Below are 7,960 nucleotides of genomic sequence, written 5' to 3'. Positions count from 1 at the left end.
CTACCCAGAAGCCCGTGCGGCCCGGCTGGGCGTCGGTCGATGACGTTGTTGGACGGCGAGCGATTGGCCAAAGGGAAATGTCAGCAGCTGGGGAACCGGCTGCCCCAGTCGCGGTGACACGGAGGAAGCCGGGCCTCAAGGGAACTGTCGCCGGTTGTTGTGGCGCAGTTTGAAACCCCGCTTCGGACCTGGGCCATCAGTCGCTGAGCCAGGCGCCCGGGGCAGCAGCCGCAGCCGGGGGAGGATGGAGACGGGCAGAGTCTGGCGGAGGCCCCGGTGCTGAGAGAGTGGCTCAGCCCCAGGTGAGTCAGCGGGGTGGCTTGGCCTGAGGGATCGCCCCAGACACCGCCCCCCTCAGCTGCCCCCTTTGTCCCGCTGTGGCCAGAGAGCAGCCATGGGCAGGGGTGCGGGTCGGCCTTGGGAGAGAGGGGCCAGTTTTGTGTCACCAGGGCGGGTGTACGGGGCAGCACGGCGGTAGAGGAGAGGCCTTGGGGGGTACACGGGGGCGGTGAAGGGTGTAAGGGGGCGTAGGGAGTGTACGGGGGCGGCACAGCGGTAGGGGGAGGGGCCTTGGGGGTACACGGGGGTGTAGGGGGGTGTACGGGGGCTGCCGGGATACGGCGAAATCTTGTTCCTTCCCCCCCCCCCCCCCCGGTGATTTGTGGGCTCAGAGGACAGGCCTCTTTTCCATGTCGGGCCCCACAAACAAAGTGGGTTCAGAAAGGAAGACGCACCTATACAGTTCAGAATGGCTGGTACTCTGAATAATAGACACCCTTCAGATGGGACATTAAAAACTGAGCTGTGGCTGCTCTCAGAGTAGGTTTGGAGGGTTTTTTGGGAGGTAAGAAATAAGTGTGTTTATGCTGCTGTCCTCGACCAATTTTCCCTATCTTTCCAAGACCCACAACTGCTGAATAACATATTTATTATTTTTATACCCCAAAGTGTGTTAGATGCTTAAAGACAAATAGACAGATCCCTGCCCCAAGGAGCTTACAGTCAGATTCTTTTCTGCTTTACTGTCAACTTCTCGTTCCCAAAGAGAAAGAGTTATTGTGCTAGCCATATTACAAATTACTAGGTTCTCCTCCAAGGTACTGACAATGTGATTGACTAGTCAAGTTTAGCATATTTTGTATAGCTAATTATTTATAAAATCTACAGAAGTCTGCTTTAGCAATATTTCTGTGGGGAAAAACAGGCAAGAAATTGAGGGTTTGTGGTTCAGGAAGTCAGGCACAGTGTTGGCAGAAGGATTTTTCCTGTTTCCCTTTGAAAGGCTTTTCTGCTTTTTCAGAAGCAGTTCTAAAGCACTTTCCTAGAGCTCAGCTACTCCACCCAAGTGTTTTAATTGGATCGTTAATCACATCCATTCAGGCTTTGTGCAAGGTTCTTACTAAAACCTTCATAATAAAACCTTTTGTGGAGTTTCATGAGATTTTCATTTCAGTAATGCAATTTTTCATCATGGTTTGTCCTAACAATATGTTTTAATATTGGTAATGAAGGGGGAAATGACTCTGATTTGAATATTTTTTGGCAGTTTCTCTCCCAGTCAACAAATTGTATCCAGCTGGATCAATTGTTTACTGGATTCATTTTATAATGGCTGATTGATTATGTAGAAAAATTTAATAAGCTCATAAAAGAACAGAACTATGTGGAACTGTTGGCTCTGTCCAGTTCATGTTAAATCTCATTGCACAGTAAGATAACAGTTGTAATCTTGTGCAAGTCATTACCAACTTATCCCTCCAAACCATGAATTTTATGTGGAAGGGTAAAAGAGCTCTTCCTATTTCCCATCTGTCTAACTCCCACTTATAAAGATTTACTATTTGCCTCTGTGGAAATAAAGCAGTATGCAATAAGGAAATAGACTGTGTTTTTTTATTTACTTTTTTAACTTGCTTCAGACATTAAGATTTGAACTCTTTGAGGATTTTTAAAAAAAAGTTTCTCAGACTAATGTGCAATTATTCTTTCCTGTAGTTTATAATTAACTTGCGACAGTCTGACAATATCCTGTAATACCCCAACAAACCTTATGGACTTAAGTTAAACTTTATTGAATTTAGTTAAACCTTATTGAATTACGGTTAATACATTTGATATACATTGTGGTGTTGTGGCTTTGTATGTATGTTCTCTAGCAGGAGGGTGTCGCTAACTTTATCAGCCCTTTTAAGACACCCTGGAGAGGTATACATATAGTAGTTCAAACTGGATTCTCCAGGGACCAACGGACAAAGAAAGGATTTTTGGATAAATAGCCTGGTTTAAACTGGCTCAGGGCCTTCTTCTTGATTCAGCAAATGGACAGGACTCTGATGATCATGGAGGACCCCAATTCTTAGGGTATGTGCTCCCCCCCCCCCCCCCCCACGAAAGACAAGACAAAAGTTTTGCCGACGCAAGTGGCAGTGTGAACGTGGCTTTGTTGGCAGGAGAGCTCTCCTGCCGACAAAGCTAATGCCGCTTACGGGGCTGGAAGTACTGACCAAGAGCATTTACACACATTGACTTTTAGTGACGACACAGCCTTGTCGCTAAAAGCTGCATGGTGTAGGCAAGCCCTTAGAGTAGGGCCTTGGCTACACTTGCGAGTTACAGCGCTGTAAAGCCTCCCCCAGTGCTGTAACTCACTCCCCGTCCACACTGGCAGGGCACTTGCAGCGCTATATCTCCCTGGGTACACTGCTGCAGGTACTCCACCTCCCCGAGAAGCATAAGAGATACAGCGGAGTGGCTATGACGCTCCCCTGAGAGTGTGTACCAGGAATCAACCTGCAGCGCTGTACTGATCACCTTGTCAAGTGGCCAATCCTCTCCATTGTTGTGACCGGCTGCAGGAATGCGGAAGTGCTGGTTTCAAAGCTCGTACCACAGAGAAAAAGCAAACAGTTTGCTGTTTGCTTTGAGTGAGTGAATGAATGAGCAGGGGGCCAGGAGTTCGGAACTTGCAAAATAGAGTGCTGACACGCTCCAAAAAGCACACTCTCTCTCCCCCCACACTCCGTCATACTCCACCACCCCCCCACCACCCCGTTTTGAAAAGCACGTTGCAGCCACATGAATGCTGGGATAGCTGCCCATAATGCACCGCTCCCAACACAGCTGCAAATGTTGCAAGTGTGGCCACGCCACTGCGCTGGCAGCTGTGAGTGTGGACAGACTGCAGCACTTTCCCTACTCAGCTGTACGAAGACAGGTTTACCTCACAGCGCTGTACAGCTGCAAGTGTAGCCAAGGCCTAGGATTGGAAGGACTTGGTCTACTAAGGCCCCATAAAATGGAGTGCTTGTGATGAGCTGAAACTGTGATGAATTTGTGACCATAAAGTAAACCCCTTGGGTGGGGTGTTGAAAGACTGCTGCTCCTGCCAGAACCTGTTAGAGATCAAAAACAACAAGGAGTCTGGTGGCACCTTAAAGACTAACAGATTTATTTGGGCATAAGCTTTCATGGGTAAAAACCTCACTTCTTCAGATGCATAGATGTTAGAGATCAGGTGATGTCTGGTAAGCTTATTAGCATATGTGTAGCTTCTTCTATTGTTTTTAATGTGTTCTCTCTAGTGCTTTTAGCCTAATAATAAACGAGGCTTGCATAAAAAGAGGTGTGTGACATCAATAACTATGGGCAGTCACACTGTGCTTGGGCAGACTGTCTCTGCTGGGAATAACACAGTGAAGGCAGGGGACTGTGCTGTCTGGTAATACCCCAATCAGAAGGGAGTGAGATGTGGGTCTTTACCCAAAAGTGCAGTGGCTGAGTAACTGGAAGCCTGAGAGTGGGTGGCCTTTGCTGTACCACTGAGGAGAAATACTGCTGCAGTTTCTCTGAACAGTGACCGATGCCTCTTAAATGAGAAACCAAGAACAGGGCTATACTAAAAGGATTGGTCCTGCTTTGAGGGACCTCCTGAGGTCCCTTCCAACCCTGATATTCTATGATTAACCTAGACAGGCTGGGTGGCCTGCTGAGGTGAGTCAGGGGGTGGTGGTGGTGCTCCCTCCCTAGGAAGTACTGCATAAAGAGATCTGGGCATCCTAGTGGATTGCCTAGGGTTTGTGGCATCGCCATCATTGCAGGTTTTTAAAATCAGATTAGACAAACACCTCTCAGGGATGGTCTAGATAATGCTTTGTCCTGCCTTGAGTACAGGGGACTGGACTAGAAGACCTTTTGAGGTCCCTTCCAGTCCTGTGATTCTATGATATTTTCCACAGGACCCCGTCTTACTTAGTGACAGGAAGAATCAGGGCTATATAGTGAAGGAGACAGTTGTCCATAGGACATCTGCTTAATTCACTGCAGAAGGTGTGTAGTGAATGGGGAAAGGGCTTGCAGGAAGAGAAAGGATGGTCTCATGGTTAAGCAGTTAAATGCTGCTCTGGAGAATTGGATTCTTTCCCTGCTCCTGCCACAGAATTCCTGGGTGATGCTACGCAAGTCATTTAAACCAAACTTTTCCCACATGGTCACTAATTTTGTTTCTCATTTTCAGGGTGTCCAAGTTGAAACCTTAGGGTCTGATTTGCACAAGTGCTGAAACAGTGAGTGCATAACTGAAGTCAGGGGGAGTTGTGCTTTGGCCATTTAAAATGCTTTATAATCAGATCCTAGATGTCTCAATGAGGACACCCAAAATTAGTTGACACTTTTGACTTTAATCTGCCTCTGCCTCCCACGTTGGTAAAGTGAGATAATAATACCCAGGCATCTCACAAGAGTGTTATGAAAACAACTTAATGTGTGTGAAGCACTCAGATAATATAGTGATGAGTGCCTTAGAAAAGCCCATGAAGAAATCAATAATTATGTCTTCAAAGCAGCATTGAATAATGTGCAGTAAGGCGTGGGCCACACATTGAACAAGGAGAAAACAAAATATTGAATAGTGAGTACCCTATGTTCAGTGAATGAGACAGGAGTCCTGTCTCAAAGTAGTATGTGATAATGTAATTAAAAACTGTCATAATGCATAGGTATAAAGGGCCAAATTAAGGTTCCATAGAACCTTAATTCTGCATTTCATAACTTTTGAGTAACTTTTGTCTTTGCAACCTCAGTGTTCTTTTATTGTAGGTTTTGTGTGTAACATTCTAGATTTAAAAAAAAAAAACTGTAAAAACAACTTCCGTCACATGGCATCATATTGATGCCTTCCTATAACATAGAATAAGTAATTGGGAAAAGAGTGCAGCAAAAAAAAGATAAATAAATGTAAGGGACAAAATTACTCAATATAGTTAAGTCCCAAGCAGACTGTGAAGAGCTACAAAAGGATCTCTCAAAACTGGGTGACTGGGCAACAAAATGGTAGATGAAATTCAGTGTTGATAAATGCAAAGTAATGCACATTGGAAAACATAATCCCAACTATACATATAAAATGATGGGGTCTAAATTAGCCTTTACCACTCGAGAGAGATCTTGGAGTCATTGTGGATAATTCACTCAGTGTGCAGCAGCAGCCAAAAAAGGGAACAGAATGTTGGGAATTATTAGGAAAGGGATAGATAAGATGACAGAAAATATCATATTGCCTCTATATAAATCCATGGTACACCCACATCTTGAATACTGCATGTGGTTGTGGTCGCCTCATCTCAAAAAAGATATACTGGAATTGGAAAAGGTTCAGAAAAGGACAACAAAATTGATTAGGGGTACGGAGCAGCTGCCACATGAGAAGAGATTAATAAGATTGGGACTTTTCAGCTTGGAAAAGAGACGACTAGTGGGGGATATAATGGAGGTCTATAAAATCATGATTGGTGTGGAGAAAGTAAATAAGGAAGTGTTATTTACTCCTTCTCATAACACAAGAACTAGGGGTCACCAAATGAAATTAATAGGCAGCAGATTTAAAACAAACAAAAGGAAGTATTTTTTTCACACAACGCACAGTCAATCTGTGGAACTTCTTGGCAGAGGATGTTGTGAAGCCAAGACTATAAAAGCGTTCAAAAAAGAACTAGATAAGTTCATAGAGGATAGGTCTATCAATGGCTATTAGCCAGGATGGACAGGGATGGTGTCCCTAGCCTAAGGGTAGGCAAACTTTTTGGCCTGAGGGCCACATCTGAGTATGGAAATTGTTTGATGGGACAAGAATGCTCACGAAATTGGGAGTAGGGAAGCGGGAGGGGGTGAGGGCTCCGGCTGGGGCTGCGGGCTCTGTGGTGGGGCCAGAAATGAGGAGTTCAGGGTGCTGGAGGGGGCTCACGGCTGGGGTAGTGGAAGGGGATGAGGGCTTCGGCTGGGGGTGTGGGCTCTGGGTGGGGCTGTGGATGTGGGGGTTGGGGTACAGGAGGGGGCTCTGGGCTGGGATTGAGGGGTTCGGAGAGCAGGATGGGGCAGGGGGTTGGGGGTGTGGGGGGGGGCTCAGGGGTGAAGGCTCCTGGCGGTGCTTACCTCAAGCAGCTCCCAGAAGCAGCGGCATGTTCCCCCTCCAGCTCCTACACGGAGGCATGGCCAAGCAGCTCTGCATGCTGCCCTGTCCGCAGGTGCGGCTCCCATTGGCCACGATTCCCAGCCAATGGGAGCTGCGGAGGTGGGGCTTGGGGTGGGGACAGTGTGTGGAGCCCCCTGTCTGCCCCTACCCGTAGGAGCCGGAGGAGGGACATGCCAGCTGCTTCCCAAGCCCCTGACTCCGTTCCCCAGCAGGAGCTCGAGGGCCAGATTAAAACATCTGACCAGCTGGATGCAGGCTGTAGTTTGCCCACCCCACCCCTGCCCTAGCCTCTGTTTGCCAGAAACTGGGAATGGGCGACAGGGGATGGATCACTTGATTACCTGTTCTGTTCATTCCCTCTGGGGCACTGTCATTGGCCACTGTCAGAAGACAGGATACTGGGCTAGATGAACCTTTGGTCTGACCCAGTATGTCTGTTCTTATGTTCTTAAGGGACAGTTGTGTTTGAAGACAGGGTAGAAGAGCATCATAGAGAAGTAAGGATTTTAAATTTTAAGTGCTATCATGTTGCGTTTTTTTTTTTTTCTTGTCCTGAAATGACATATAATGAACATAGTAGATTTTTCCATTGTATTAAAACCCGTAAGCATCAGTGAGAAAACACAGATATTGGTAAAAAGTAATGCTACTCCATTAAATTAGAGTAAATACCCCGAGAGGACCTGCTTCAATATGGGGGGCGGGGGGGGGAACACTATGACTGCACACCTCTAGTTGTTACCTATCAGCCCACTTGGAACCCATAGAGGGTATCATCAAACTACTACAACCCATACTTGATAGGAACCCCATCCTGAAATAAATCTTTCCTGAATCCGCTCTTCTGGCCTTCAGACAACCCCCACCCCACCCCAAGTTCATCCCAGAAGTAAGTTCCCCAGAGACCAGCACACACCAACTCAAAGTGGCACCAGGCCCTGCCAGAACAAGATACAAAACCTGGAGATGTATCTCCACTGCTACAATGATTAACACCCCCAGAACACACCTTTCAAGATCCATGAGTCCTATACATGCCTATCACAACATGTGGTGTACCTCATCCAGTGCACTAAATTCCCCAGTAGCAACTATGTGGGTGAAACAAGACAATCACTGTGCTCTCGAATGAACTCATACACGAAGATGATAAAAGACAAAAACACCACATCACCTAAGGGTGAACACTTCCCAAAGTCACCACTCTATATCTGACATATCTGTCCTCATCCCCAAAGGAAATTTGCACAACACTTTCAAAAGAAGAGCCTGGGAACTTAAATTCGTGACTTTGCTAGACACAAAAAAATCATGGACTGAATATAAACAGTAGATTTATCGCTTATTACAACAATCTATAACCCACTAACAACTCCCACACCCATTTCCCCCCGCCCCTTTCCTTTTCTTTGACTGAAGGGATGTTAACGGGCCGCTTCACCTTGATTGGTCCCTTGGAATATGTGTTAAATAGTTATGCTAAACAATCTGTTC

General features: G+C 46.4%; 1 protein-coding gene across 1 annotated transcript in view; it reads left to right on the top strand.

Annotated features, from left to right (window-relative positions):
- Window positions 1-248: 248 nt before the first annotated feature.
- Window positions 249-7,960, top strand: part of LMBRD2 (LMBR1 domain containing 2) — a 46,752-nt gene continuing 39,040 nt past the window's right edge. Inside the window, exon 1 of the mRNA XM_065406375.1 lies at window positions 249-302. The gene's annotated coding sequence lies outside the window, so the exon portion shown is untranslated. The remainder of the gene's footprint in view (window positions 303-7,960) is intronic.

The sequence above is a fragment of the Emys orbicularis genome, chromosome 6 (assembly GCF_028017835.1).
Source record: "Emys orbicularis isolate rEmyOrb1 chromosome 6, rEmyOrb1.hap1, whole genome shotgun sequence".
In the NCBI taxonomy this organism is placed as follows: Eukaryota; Metazoa; Chordata; order Testudines; family Emydidae; genus Emys; species Emys orbicularis.
The sequence above is the reverse complement of the archived record's forward strand: the minus strand, read 5'-3'. Positions and strand labels throughout refer to the sequence as shown.